Genomic DNA, 15,416 nt, shown 5'->3' with positions numbered 1-15,416 from the left:
GATTACCAGAGCTGCCTGCAGGACCAAGAGCGAGCAGAAGAGGATGTCGGGGGACCTCACGGGCTATGGGGGGGGCTGGAGGAAGACCCAAGTAAGTCTAAATTTCAGAGATTTTTTACTGCTCCGGGTCCCTTTAAAGTATTTTAAATCCAGTTCCAGAAATGCACCATCACATCACTCCAATGAATCACAGTGCCACTCACCGGACAGACAGACCCAAATCGTATGTATATGAAATTAAGGGTATGTGCGTTCCTCTATTCACAATAGTGACTGGATCACTGCAATACAGGAGGTATCTGCTCCTTCAGATAAATAAATCATAAAAATATGCAGCGCTCACAGTAGCTCTGAGATTGGATCTCTCTTATGACCAATATAACACTATCAATATAACACTATCAATTTCTTAATAGTCCATAAAAAGTCTCTTTAATCTGCACATAAATAGCTCTATCAGCTTCAGGTGTGACAGGCTGGGAGACGCTGGTCCATGCGGCGGTGAGGACGTCCAAATGTGTATATGATATGCGCTATATAAGATATTGAAATGTGAGTGCACTACGATGTTTTAAAGTGTTTTACAATAAACGGTGTTATGCTATGAGAATCCCTTTCAGTTTTTAAGGTTGAATGAAAAATCAGAGCATATATGATCCTAGAAGCAACATATGAGACACGCAACCGGATTTAAAGTTTGGGGAGCTGGTCTTTGATCGGTCAGCGATATCATGCAGTGAGCGTGGATCTTAAATTGCATGTTGGTGGAGGTGCACGAGTTTGCAGTGTCACATTGGTTACTCTAGATGCAGGGAGGCAAAGTGGAGTTGTGCAGTGGTCCAAACCAGATTACGCTATGTTGTCTCCATTATTTTCTTTCTGAGTGACCCGGAAAGGCGGTATGGGGATTGACTGGTAAGGAGTGAGGAGTAGTATCATACTGCTGTTTATGCTGATTTGTGATTTAATCAGCCTCTGCTGTCGGTGAGCGCAATCTATATTGGTTAATGTGTGGGACTTACCTGTTTGCAAGCATATCGAAACAAGAGGCTTTAGTTGTGAACTGTTCAACACTGATAGAGCTGTTTATGTGCAGGTGAAAGAGACTTTTCTGGACTATTAAGAAACTGATAGTGTTATATTGGTCATAAGTGATATCCAATCTCAGAGCTACTGTGAGCGCTGCATATTTTTATGATTTAAGACAGACCCAAATGGTCAATGATTGCTATATGTTACCAAGCCTCTGGTCACAATGGCTCAAAGGAGAAGTCTGCTGTGATAACAGGAGCTCCATGGCAAATCATGCAATGAATAGGCTCAGATGGCATCCTCAGATAATTGCTTATGAAAAAGAATGAAACAATTCACTTATCTTATATACAGGTAGGACCAGTTATGATGCATACAAGTAAACATCTGGGAATAAAGATCAGAGTGGCATCTATCTGATCGTATCCTTCCACACATTCAGTTGCCGAATAGATTTCATGTTGATTGAAAATCTGTGCACACTGCCTGCTGGCTCCCCAGCGAACCTAGTTATTTTGGCATGCTGTGCTAAGCGCAATAATAGCGTTTAGTGGCAGTAGGGAGAGCTGTCATTCGGCTCGCCCTGCACTGAACTACCCGGCGCCCAAATAATATGTACTAGGCCCAACTACTCGCACCTGTCCTCTGGTGCTTCCTCCTGTGTCTTCTATCCACCGCTTGGACTTCACTCCGGGGGAGCCTGTGGACTGTGATTAAATGCTAGAGGCCAAACACTTAAGTGACCACTAGAGGCCTCTAGTATTTGTCCTCTAGTGCAGGGGTCCCCAACCTTTAAGCCCGGGGCGCACTATCCCGACCAAACTTTTCTCTGCCCCCCCCCCCCCTGGAGGGGGGCGTGGTTAGTGGCGGCGGCAGCCCCCCCCCTCCTCTTTTCCCTGATTTTGAGTGTAGTATATAGGTATGTAGGTATCTAGGTATAGTTGCCCCCAGTATAGGTAGCTAACACAGTTGCCCCTGTATAAGAACTATAGTTGCCTCAGTATAGTTAGTTAGGTAGTATAGTTACCCCAATATAGTTAGTATAGTTAGCCCAGTATAGCAAGTACAGTTAGCCCAGTATAGCAAGTACAGTTAGCCCAGTATAGCAAGTACAGTTAGCCCAGTATAGCAAGTACAGTTAGCCCAGTATAGCAAGTACAGTTAGCCCAGTATAGCAAGTACAGTTAGTCTAGTATAGCAAGTACAGTTAGCCCAGTATAGCTAGTACAGTTACCACAGTATAGCTAGTACAGTTACCACAGTATAGCAAGTACAGTTATCCCAGTGTAGCAAGTACAGTTAGCCCAGTGTAGCCAGTAGTTACCCCAGTATAGCTGCCCCAATGTAGCTAGCAGAGGTGCCCTCTCCCCGCCAGCGGCCGCCGCTCCGTTTACCTTATGAGCGGGCGGCCGCTTCCTTCCTTATATTCCTCCAGCCGCGGCTCTCCTCTTCACAGCATGTCGTATTACAGCAGCGCTTCCTGCGCGGCTGCTGTAAGGAGGGAAGGAGGCAGGGTAGCGGCTTCCTGTAGCGGCGATACGCATCACCGTTACCATGGGAACTGCTGTCCCGGCTCCCTACAGCAGCTGCGCAGGAAGCGCTGCTGTAATACGACATGCTGTGAAGAGGAGAGCCGCGGCTGGAGGAATATAAGGAAGGAAGCGGCCGCCCGCTCGTAAGGTAACAGAAGCGGCGGCCGCGGGGGGAGAGGGAGAAGCCGCGGCCCCCCAAAAATCTGCCCAAGGACCCCCAGGGGGCCACGGCCCCCAGGTTGGGGACCCATGCTCTAGTGTTTGTCACATGATATATGCAGCCCATTTGCACTTCTTAAAAAAGCAAGTCGCTCCATTGTGAACACTTCTATTTTCTTCCATTGCCATAGCACTTTTCTGATTGCCAGGGATCAGCAATGCTACAGAAATCACTCTAAAAGCACCCAAGTGTAAACCAGCCCTTACCCTCAATGTCCCCACAATTTACCTTTGAAATCCTGAAGATTAGTAACTCTCTACCCCAATATACATTACATTGTCCCCATTATCTGCCCAATATTCCAATGAGAGTAAAATAACTAACATTAAACCCAATAGAGTGTACTGTAAATAGAGCAGATACACTTACGGTAAGTATGGACTGTACTCACACAATGTAAACTTACCCATGTTTGGTAAACACACTGAGCGCTGAGGGTGGTTTCACTCTCAGTGCTGATTCTAGTAATAATGGGGCCCCCCAACCAAAAGGCTGTATTAGGGGCCCTTTGTTGCAGCCAAATTTCCCCCCAGGGCCCCTGAGCCAGCTGCTAACCAATTCCCCCACCCTGATCACCTCCTAACTTAACTGTTGCTCCCCGGGCCTCTGCAGTGTCTTTGGCAGTCGTCTGTCCCGTCGAGTAGACTCCTCTGTCAGTCCTTGGCACCATGCACTCCCTGCAGGGACGGATCTAGACCAAGTCGCCCCAAGTTGCGCCTGGGGCAAGGTCAGGTTTTGGCGCCTAAATTGCCATTCCCCATGACATGGCACATGTTACTGCATACAGTGGGTTGCAAAAGTATTCGGCCCTCTTGAAGTTTTCCACATTTTGTCATATTACTGCCACAAACATGAATCAATTTTATTGGAATTCCACATGAAAGACCAACACAAAGTGGTGTACACATGAGAAGTGGAATGGAAATCATACATGATTCCAAACATTTTTTACAAATAAATAACTGCAAAGTGGTGTGTGCATAATTATTCGGCCCCCTTTGATCTGAGTGCAGTCAGTTGCCTATAGACATTGCCTGATGAGTGCTAATGACTAAATAGAGTGCACCTGTGTGCAATCTAATGTCAGTACAAATACAGCTGCTCTGTGAGGGCCTCAGAGGTTGTCTAAGGCCTGGGGCACACCAGAGGAGTTTTTCTGAGCGTTTTGAGTTTTTAAATCTGCTGCTAATGTTATCCTATGTGTCTGTGCACACTGGAGCAATGAGGTTTTGGAGAAAACCCCATAGCATTACATTGGGAAGAGCTTTTAAAACCTCTAAAATCTCTTCCCAATGTAATGCTATGGGGTTTTTTTACAAAACCTCATCGCTCCAGTGTGCACAGACATATAGGATAACATTAGCAGCAGATTTAAAAACTCAAAACGCTCAGAAAAACTCTTCTGGTGTGCCCCAGGCCTATGAGAATATTGGGAGCAACAACACCGTGAAGTCCAAAGAACACACAAGACAGGTCAGGGATCAAGTTATTGAGAAATTTAAAGCAGGCTTAGGCTACAAAAAGATTTCCAAAGCCTTGAACATCCCACGGAGCACTGTTCAAGCGATCATTCAGAAATGGAAGGAGTATGGCACAGCTGTAAACCTACCAAGACAAGGCTTTTTACCTAAACTAACAGGCCGAACAAGGAGAGTGCTGATCAGAAATGCAGTCAAGAGGTCCATGGCAGTGCAGTTTCTAGGCTAAAATGCACCCAGGGCGAGTGTGTAAAAATTGTGCCCCCCCCCCCCCAAGCAAGGTATGGGTGCCCGCAGTATAGGTTAGCCAGGTCTAGTTGCACTTAGTATAGGTCCCCCCAGTATAGGTAGCCAAGAATAGGTACCCCAGTATAGGTAGCCAGGCATAGGTGAGCCAGTATAGTTGCCCCCGCTATAGGTTAGCCAGGTAGGTGCCTCCAGTATAGGTAGCCAGTATAGTTGCCCCCAGTATAGGTTAGATAGGCAGGCGCCCCCGGTATAAGTTAGTTAGGTAGGTGCCCCAGTACAGGTTAGCTAGGTGGGTGCCTCTAATATATGTAGCCAGAATAGTTGCCCCCAGCAAAGGTTAGATGGGTAGCTGCCCCCCAGTATAGGTTATATTAGGTAGGTGCCCCCCAGTATAGGTTAGATTAGGTAGCTGCCCCCCAGCATAGGTTAGATAGGTATGTGCCCCCCAGTATAGGTTAGATGGGTAGCTGCCCCCCAGTATAGGTTAGATTAGGTAGGTGCCCCCCAGTATAGGTTAGATTAGGTAGCTGCCCCCCAGTATAGGTTAGATTAAGTAGGTGCCCCCCAGCGTAGGTTAGATTAAGTAGGTGCCCCCCAGTGTAGGTTAGATTAGGTAGGTGCCCCCCAGTGTAGGTTAGATTAGGTAGGTGCCCCCCAGTATAGGTTAGATAGGTAGGTGCCCCCCAGCCTAGGTTAGATTAGGTAGCTGCCCCCCAGTATAGGTTCGATTAGGTGGCTGCCCCCCAGCATAGGTTCGATTAGGTAGCTGCCCCCCAGTATAGGTTAGATTAGGTAGCTGCCCCCCAGCGTAGGTTAGATTAAGTAGGTGCCCCCCAGTGTAGGTTAGATTAGGTAGGTGCCCCCCAGTGTAGGTTAGATTAGGTAGGTGCCCCCCAGTATAGGTTAGATTAGGTAGCTGCCCCCCAGCGTAGGTTAGATTAAGTAGGTGCCCCCCAGTGTAGGTTAGATTAGGTAGGTGCCCCCCAGTGTAGGTTAGGTAGGTGCCCCCCAGCGTAGGTTAGATTAAGTAGGTGCCCCCCAGTGTAGGTTAGATTAGGTAGGTGCCCCCCAGTGTAGGTTAGATTAGGTAGGTGCCCCCCAGTATAGGTTAGATTAGGTAGCTGCCCCCCAGCGTAGGTTAGATTAAGTAGGTGCCCCCCAGTGTAGGTTAGATTAGGTAGGTGCCCCCCAGCGTAGGTTAGATTAGGTAGCTGCCCCCCAGTATAGGTTAGATTAGGTTGGTGCCCCCCAGGGTAGGTTAGATTAGGTAGGTGCCCCCCAGGGTAGGTTAGATAGGTAGCTGTCCCCCATAATGGAGGGGGGAGCCGGAGCCGTGGGGAGGGCAGCCCGACCTCTCCCTCCCTCTCCTGGGCCGCCCTCCGTGCTCCCCCCTCAGATGCAGAGCGCAGCAGCCAGGGAGGAAGCGCTGTAAACAACATACCTCCCTGCGTTCCAAGCGCTGCTCTCTCGCCGCCGGTCTCTTCCTCTCTGCCTATACGATGATGCACACGCTGGTTCCTGTTAGCCGGAACCAGCGTGTGCATCATCGTATAGGCGGCAGAGAGGAAGAGACCGGCGGCGAGAGAGCAGCGCTTGGAACGCAGGGAGGTATGTTGTTTACAGCGCTTCCTCCCTGGCTGCTGCTGCTGCGCTCTGCATCTGAGGGGGGAGCACGGAGGGCGGCCCAGGAGAGGGAGGGAGAGGTCGGGCTGCCCTCCCCGCGGCTCTGGCTCCCCCCTCCATTTCAGCGCCCACTTCCCAACAGCGCCCTGGGCGGCGGCACGGGCCGCACGGCCCTAGAAACGGGCCTGGTCCATGGTGACTCTGGACGAGCTGCAGAGATCTACAGCTCAGGTGGGAGACTCTGTCCATAGGACAACTATTAGTCATGCACTGTACAAAGTTGGCCTTTATGGAAGAGTGGCAAGAAGAAAGGCATTGTTAATGGAAAGCATAAGAAGTCCCGTTTGCAGTTTGCCACAAGCCATGTGGGGGACACAGCAAACATGTGGAAGAAGGTGCTCTGGTCAAATGAGACCAAAATGGAACTTTTTGGCCAAAATGCAAAACGCTATGTGTGGTGGAAAACTAACACTGCACATCATTCTGAACACACCATCCCCACTGTCAAATATGGTGGTAGCAGCATCATGCTCGGGGGGGGGGGGGGGGGGTGCATCTCTTCAGGAGGGACAGGGAAGCTGGTCAGAGTTGATGGGAAGATGGATGGAGCAAAATACAGGGCAAACTTGGCAGAAAACCTCTTGGAGACTGCAAAAGACTTGAGACTGGGGTGGAGGTTCACCTTCCAGCAGGACAATAATATTAATGTTGGCCAACTTGGCCTCAATTCACTAACCTTAACTCCTGTCTTTAATAACTCTTCTGAGCTGTTTTACAGTTATCACAATTATATCACCATGGTGATAACTGTAAAACAGCTCAGAAGAGTTATTAAAGACAGGAGTTAAGGTTAGTGAATTGAGGCCATTAATGACCCTAAACATAAAGCCTTATCTATGTGTTAGAATGGCCCAGTCAAAGTCCAGATCTAAATCCAATCGAGAATCTGTGGCAAGATCTGAAAACTGCTGTTCACAAACGCTGTCCATCTAATCTGACTGAGCTGGAGCTGTTTTGCAAAGAAGAATGGGCAAGGATTTCAGTCTCTAGATGTGCAAAGCTGGTAGAGACATACCCTAAAAGACTGGCAGCCGTAATTGCAGCAAAAGGTGGTTCTACAAAGTTTTGACTCAGGGGGCCGAATAATTACGCACACCCCATTCCGCAGTTATTTATTTGTAAAAAATGTTTGGAATCATGTATGATTTTCGTTCCACTTCTCACATGTACACCACTTTGTATTGGTCTTTCACGTGGAATTCCAATAAAATTGATGCATGTTTGTGGCAGTAAAGTGACAAAATGTGGAAAACTTCAAGAGGGCCAAATACTTTTGCAACCCACTGTAATAATACAGAGAAGATGAAGGTGGGAGTGCATGGAGCCACAGACTAAGAGGAGCGTGCCCACCAGCACAGAAGAAATGCTACTCTGCCAAAGACTCTGCTGATGCCCGGTACATTGGTGGGGGGCTGGAGGGGGGACACACCTTGGGGGCCTCTACAGGCTCTGGGACCCTGGGGCAATTGCCTCCTTTGACTCTATGGTAGCACCAGTCCTGTTCACACTATGGGCCTGATTCACAAAGCGGTGCAAAATTTTTCGCAGACTTTTGCGATCGCGCGAATCGCGGCAAATTGCGCGCGCAAAAGTCCGCGAAAAAGTTTGCACCGCTTTGTGAATCAGGCCCTATATGTTTCATGCAGTCTAACACAATCGCAATGCTGAATGGGGGGTTCATTTAGCAAACAAAATGCATGCAGTAGAACGTGATTTTATTTATTTTGGCTGGAATCTTGCCTTTATATAGTTACGTCCAAGGCTTAATTTTCCTCATTTCACAGGAAACATGTCCTTGCAGCTCATTTATGCGTATTATATTGCAAACACACAAAAAAAACCAAACATTCCATTACCATTGACTTATTTTAATATCCATCAACAAGTGCGCTAGCTGGAAACGCTCAGCTCTATCCATGTTCCCATTACTATGTGATTATATTGCCTATTGCACTGCACCAAAAGCAGCGCTCACACACGGCACTATATTTCAACCTGAGCTATATTTAGAGGACACCAGTTTGCTATTAATGGATATGTAAATATATACAGTAGAGATGGCCTGAACGGTTCGCCGGCGAACGGGAACCGGCGAACGTGGAGAACAGCGAACTTTTCTGGAAGTTCGGTTTGCCCCCATAGTGCATCATTAGGGTCAACTTTGACCCTCTACATCACAGTCAACAGGCACATTGTAGCCAATACACTCCCTCCTGGAGCCCAACCCTCCCTCCCTTATAAAAGGCAGGCAGCGTCAGGCATTGGACTCACTTGTGTGTCTGCAGTAATTAGAGAAAGGAGAGCTGCTGCTGCTTCTGCAGAGAGAGTTATCGGGAAAGCTTAGTTAGGCTCTTGTAGCCTTGTTAGCGTACTCCTTGCTGATTCTTATTGCTAAAATAGCACCCAACAACAGCTCTTTTGAGAGCTAATCTTGTTCTTGTGATCAATTATTTATTTATTTATTTTTGTGTGTCCCACAGACACTTGTGTTGCATAGACAGCCTTGGTAATTCCTACTGTGCCACTGCCAGGCCTAGCACATTCAGTGACTACCTGTTTGTGTGACAGGCAGCTGCACATTTGTAATCCCAATCATTGCACCTGTTCACTGTTCAGTGCACCTACCTACCTATACCTACGTGAGCGCACGCATAGTTAATAAAACCAGTCATTGCACTTGTTCACGGTACCTGTGTGTGTGTGTGTGACAGGCAGCTGCACATTTGTAATACCAATCACTGCACCTGTTCACTGTTAAGTGCACCTACCTATCTATTCCTATGTGAGCGCACGGATTGTTAATACCCCTAGTCATTGCACCTGTTCACGGTAACTGTGTGTGTGTGAGACAGACAGCTGCACATTTGTAATCCCAATCACTGCACCTGTTCACTGTACCTACCTACCTATACCTACGTGAGCGCACACATTGTTAATACCACCAGTCATTGCACCTGTTCATGGTACCTGTGTGTGTGTGTGTGTGTGTGTGTGTGTGTGTGTGTGTGTGTGTCTGACAGGCAGCTGCACGTTTGTAATCCCAATCACTGCACCTGTTCACTGTTCAGTGCACCTACCTATCTATACCTACGTGAGCGCATGCATTGTTAACCTTCCTGGGTAAGCCCGAGCTGAGCTCGGGCTATGCCGAGCAGGAGGATTTCTCAGGCCCTGCTGGGCTGATTTGCATAATTTTTTTTGTTTGCAACACGCAGCTAGCACTTCGCTAGCTGCATGTGCATTCCGATCGCCGCCGCTACCCGCCAATTAGCCGCCGATCGCCGCGCACTCCCCCCCCCCAGACCCCGTGCGCTGCCCGGCCAATCAGTGCCAGGCAGCGCTGAGGGGTGGATTGGGACTCTCATCCCGCCCGTCGCCATGGCGACGGGGGGAGCCCTACAGGAAATCCCGTTCTTTGAACGGGATTTCCTGATCAAAGATCGCCGGAGGCGATCGAAGCGGGTGGGGGGATGCCGCTGCACAGCGGCTATCATGTAGCGAGCCCTAGGCTCGCTACCTGATTTAACAAAAAAAAAAATTTAAAAATACTGCTGCGCTGCCCCCTGGCGGTTTCTAATAGACCGCCAGGAGGGTTAATACCATAATAGTCATTGTTAATACCACCAGTCATTGCACCTGTTCACGGTACCTGTGTGTGTGTGTGACAGGCAGCTGCACATTTGTAATACCAAGCACTGCAGTGCATACCTGTAACCTGTTCAGTGCACTTACGTGAGCGCAAGCAGTGTAATATACCAACAGTCCCTGCACCTGTTCACGGTACCTGTGTGTGACATCTGCACATTTGTAATACCAATCCCTGCATACCTGTTTACTGCACCTGTGTGACCGCATGGTGTTTAGTATAGCAGTCCGTGCATACCTGTTAACTGCACCTGTGTGACCGCACATTGTATTAGTCAAGTATTAGTCAAGTCAGTGCATTCCTTTCATTTAACACCCCCCCCCCCCCCCCCGATATGGACAAAACAACAGGCAGAGGCAGACCCAGAGGCAGGCCACCCGACAGGTCTGTTCAAGGTCGTGCTGATGTGATTTCGTGCGGCCCTGGCCCGAAGTACAGTGCTCAGAAGAAGGCACGTCCCATCAACTCCCAATATTGTCAGGACGTGGTTGACTATTCAACACAGAACACCTCATCTTCCGCAGCCGCCAGCGCTACTACAAGTACCACATCCACTACGTTTGACACTTCACAGGAGTTATTTGGTGGGGAAATCACTGATTCACAGCCATTATTGTTACAACAAGATGAAGGCGCTAAGCAAGTTACACCACATCATGTGTCTGAGTTAGGCAACACTATGGACGTAACGTGTGAGGAGGAGGAGGATGAAGTACCTGCTGTTGGTGCAGTTTTGGAGGTGTTTGATACAAGCAAAGATGGGGAGGATGATTATGATGATACGGATGGAGGGGGAGCCCGTCGTCAGAAACAGCTGGTGGCAGTGTCCGGTGCCATGTATTGCCACCTATGGACAGCCAGCCAACATGCCCTTCAACGTCAGCTGCTGATGCCACCATAGTGCCCACACCCCAGGGTGGCTCAGCCGTGTGGACATTTTATAGTGTGTATGCCTCAGATCAGAGAAATGCCATCTGTACTCTCTGCCACCAAAAATTGAGCCGTGGAAAGGCCAACACCCACGTAGGGACAACTGTCTTACGAAGGCACATGGTGAAAAGGCACAAACTGCAATGGGAAGACCACCTGAGCAAAAGCAGCACACAAAAGCAAAGCCAGCCTCCTTCTCCTCTTCCTTCTTCAGGTGCATCATCTTCTTCAGCAGCTTTCTCCCTTGCACCTTCACAGCCAACCTCCTCCACTCCTCCTCTCACCTTGAGCGGCTCCTGCTCCTCTGCCCACAGCAGTAGCCAGGTGTCCGTGAGGGAAATCTTTGAGTGGAAGAAGCCAATGTTTGCCTGCCAGTCACCCCCTTGCCAGACGTCTGACAGCTGGCTTAGCGGAACTGGTATCCCGACAGCTGTTACCATACCAGCTGGTGGTGGACTCTGAGGCCTTCCAAAAATTTGTGGCCATCGGGACACCGCCGTGGAAGATACCAGGCCGCAATTATTTCTCAAAAAAGGCAATACCCAAACTGTACCGGGAAGTAGAAAGGCAAGTTGTGTCATATCTGGCATACAGCGTTGGGTCAAGGGTCCATCTGACCACGGATGCCTGGTCTGCCAAGCACGGTCAGGGCAGGTACATTACTTACACAGCCCATTGGGTCAACCTGGCGACCGATGGCAAGCAGGGAGTACGTGGCTGTGCAGCGGACCAACTTGTGACACCTCCACGGCTTGCAGTTCTGATGTCATTACATGCATTTGCTTGCATAGTTTGGTTTGCACTTAAACTAGTTGCTGATTCCATCTGCAGTCGCTCTGAAGTTAATGACAGTTTAATATGCTTTTGTGAAAACAAACATTGTCTGCTGCAATGGAGTGGCAATCCCTTTCCTGCAGGCTGCATATCATTGTCTGCCTTTTCCTGCTGTCAGCCTGTGATTAATTACCATTCACTTGTGTGGGAATCTGCAGGTCTGCTCCCATTGGATGACCTCAGTATAAAGAACTGCTTCCTGCAATGCTCCATGGGCTACCATAGTCTCAGATTCTGTCTGTTACTCTGCTCGTGCCCCACCTCGTTCCTAGTCCGTGTGGACTGCGCTGACTCCTGCGAAGGGGTCAGCGAGTCCTCCTAGTTCTGCTCTTGTTCTAGAAGTTGTTACTCTGCTTGTCTTGTGTCATATATTGGTTCATCGCCAATATATACGCATACTTGCACGTTTTGTTATTTTTCTTGTATTTGCGTTACGTTGATACATCAGTGTCGCTGATATATATACGTACACGAACTGTTTATATCCTGTGTTCGGTTAGTCAGCCTTCCAGCACGTTTTGGTAGTTTGCGCGTATCGTGATCACCCGTGCTGAGTTAGTACCCTGCTCCTGGTTCTGTTTGTGGATTGCGTTCATCTCTGCGAAGAGATAGCGAATCCTTCTGAGTCCTGTTCCCTGTATTGCTCCAGTCCTAGTCAGTGTTCCTGCTTATGTCATATATCGGTTCATTGCCGATATATGCGTATGTTAGTCAGACGTTACAAATAGTTTCATTGATAGCTGTAATTGTAATACGCTAGGAAAACATACTTATTGTATATTTGTCTGTGTTACGTTCATCTATCTTGATCCTCCTATTTCCTGACTATCCTGTCCTGTTCATTCTGTCTACCTGTCCTGATCTCCTCAGTCCTGGTTTATGCGCTCAGCGCTACTTTGCGCTGAGACGTTATCACGAAAGTATTGTTTGTGGCTGTTCGGATCTGCACCGGCTCTGTGCACCACAATCTCCTATTGGAGTCAGTCCTCTCCTCCACTAAATTGGGGATATCCTGATTCCTTGTGCTGGTGTGTGTACCTCCTTCACGTCAGCTTATGTGTTGCATGCTGACTGTGAAGAATACACCTCCAAACCTAACATATAGAAAATATGAACAGTTCCAAGTAGTGTTTCCTTCTAACAGTATTCCATCTCATCAAGGCTTTAGAGCCAAGCAATCATCAATCTTCTAAGTACATTCAAAAAGAATATAACAGTTGTTTTATGTAGAATAAGATCAAAAGAAGTCTCATCTGTGTCAATAGCTGTGTATCTAGTAGCTGTGTAAAACTTGTAGTAATCTTCTTAAAGAAATAGCATAAAAAATAGCTTCTAAAAAAACTTCTTGCTAACATCTTAACAAAACATAATGCTGAAAAATTAATAAAGTAAATCACCAGAATATTAAGCATATTACCCCTTCTCTGTCATCTCTTCAGCATTTAGAACCACTTGTGGGAAGGTAGCTTCTGCCTCATGTGTCTTCTCAGGAGATTGTTGGGCTTCTGCAAACTATGAGCTTTCAGTTCCTACTTTTATAGGGATAGGATGCAATATGGCTGCCTAATCTGGAATTTCCCTGAATCCCAGGTTCTAATTGGCTAAAGCTTCCGTGCGTCAAACGCTATCTACCGTATTTTTCGGACTATAAGACGCTCCGGACCATAAGACGCACCTAGGTTTAGAGGACAAAAATCAGGGGAAAAAAAAATATACTAAACCTGGTGCATCCATGGTGCAGGGGCGTCTTGTGTAACTTCTCCCCCTCCTAAACAAGGCAAGGATGGTTGGTTTGGGAAATAGAACTCAACTCTGCTGTTATCATGATTATTATAACCATAGATAGGTTGTCACCAGGATAGGTTATATGGTGGTTTGCATTATAGGTTCAGTTAGACAATACTTAGGGGGACTCGTTAGCTAGGTATTGTCAAAACAGGAGGTTAGCTTTCGCCTTTAGAAAGAAGGGTAGAGGCTTGGAGTAGTGTCTTTCGCTACAGCACCGTCTGTGTCCCCCTCCCCCATCCCCAGCAGTAATACCCGTGCTGCAGCCTGCAAGAATAACTCTTTTGCTACATACCGTAGTTGCCTGCAGCCCCTACGGTGATGTATGTGCGGCAAGACAGAGATGACCCGCGGCCCCCAACTGTGATGACTGTGCGGCGTGATTAACTGCCCAAGGCCCCCAGCAGTGACAAAAGTGCGGCGAGATTAGCAGCCCGCGGCCCCCAGCAGTGATAAATGTGCGGCGAGATTAGCTTCCCGAAGCCCCCAGCAGTGATAAAAGTGCGGCGAGATTAGCTGCCCGAAGCCCCCAGCAGTGACAAATGTGCGGCGATATTATCGTCCCGCATCTCCCAGCGGGAATGTACTGGTATGTGTAGCCTTGCACATTGCACTGTTTACCTCTCTAGTCGGCGCGTTCCTCGCCCGGTCTTGTCCCTTCCTGCATCTTCGCTGGCGTCATCTCACTGCGTGACCCCGGCGCACAAGCTCTGACAGGTCACGCAGTGAGATGACGCCAGCGAAGATGCAGGAAGGGACAAGACCGGGCGAGGAACGCGCCGACTAGAGAGGTAAACAGTGCAATGTGCAAGGCTACACATACCAGTACATCCCCGCTGGGAGATGCGGGACGATAATATCGCCGCACATTTGTCACTGCTTGGGGCTTCGGGCAGCTAATCTCGCCGCACTTTTATCACTGCTGGGGGCTTCGGGAAGCTAATCTCGCCGCACATTTATCACTGCTGGGGGCCGCGGGCTGCTAATCTCGCCGCACTTTTGTCACTGCTGGGGGCTTCGGGAAGCTAATCTCGCCGCACTTTTATCACTGCTGGGGGCCGCGGGCAGCTAATCTCGCCGCACATACATTATTGCTGGGACAGTGTGGAAGAAACAGGGCACCTGGCGCCGGACCAAATATGTAGTATTCGGACCATAAGACGCACAGACTCCCCCCCCCCTTTTTGGGGGGAGAAAAAGTGCGTCTTATGGTCCGAAAAATACGGTATGTGTAACGTTTGTGGAATCGTTTTCGTGGTCAGTGCACAAGATGCGCACTGACACAACGAAAACCCTCCACCCGTGTATAATTAGGTGAACCCAGGCTAGGTGCAATGCACCAGCAGAGGGCAATTCCCACCAGCAGATGGCGCTGTGGAGTGCAGACAAGCACAGCCTCTGCACGGCCACAAATGCCAGATGGGAATTGTACAGATCTAAGACAATGCGGGGCTGAACAGCCCTTAAAGAGAAGAGCACAGAGATAGACTAAATGTGTGTTCCCCAAACTAGTCGCCACCCAGCGACGGTGAACACACATTCGCAGAAACAATGTATGAACGCGATCGCGAGAGAGGCGATCGCCAGAAGTGACACAAGACTGATCAGAACAGAACACAAGAGTAGCAAAGGCACAGCAAACGACAATGAGAAAATAACGAAAATAACAAACGCTAACTAAACGCGAACACCGCACTCATTCGCAACAGCGAACGCGTTTACAGTGCGATCTCCGCACGTTAAGCGCAACAGAGACAAGCACGCCTAACTAACCACCGACAGACAAACACGAAACAGAGGACGTGAGCGCTTGCTTAACGGTTACCTCACCGAGCCTACAGCAAGCATTCGTATCAGACAAGACAGACAAACAGAAAACAGGAGTAAGAGAGGAAAGATCCACTGCTCTTTCCGTCAGAGCGAGTGCGATCCGGGTTCAGGAACAGGATAGGGGATCAGAAGGATCCACAGCCGCTACCGCTAGGGGCCAGTGCGATCCAAACACGACAGACAGATGAGGTAGCCGG

The sequence above is a fragment of the Hyperolius riggenbachi genome, chromosome 4, assembly GCF_040937935.1.
Source record: "Hyperolius riggenbachi isolate aHypRig1 chromosome 4, aHypRig1.pri, whole genome shotgun sequence".
Lineage (NCBI taxonomy): Eukaryota > Metazoa > Chordata > Amphibia > Anura > Hyperoliidae > Hyperolius > Hyperolius riggenbachi.
This window is presented reverse-complemented; position numbering follows the sequence as displayed.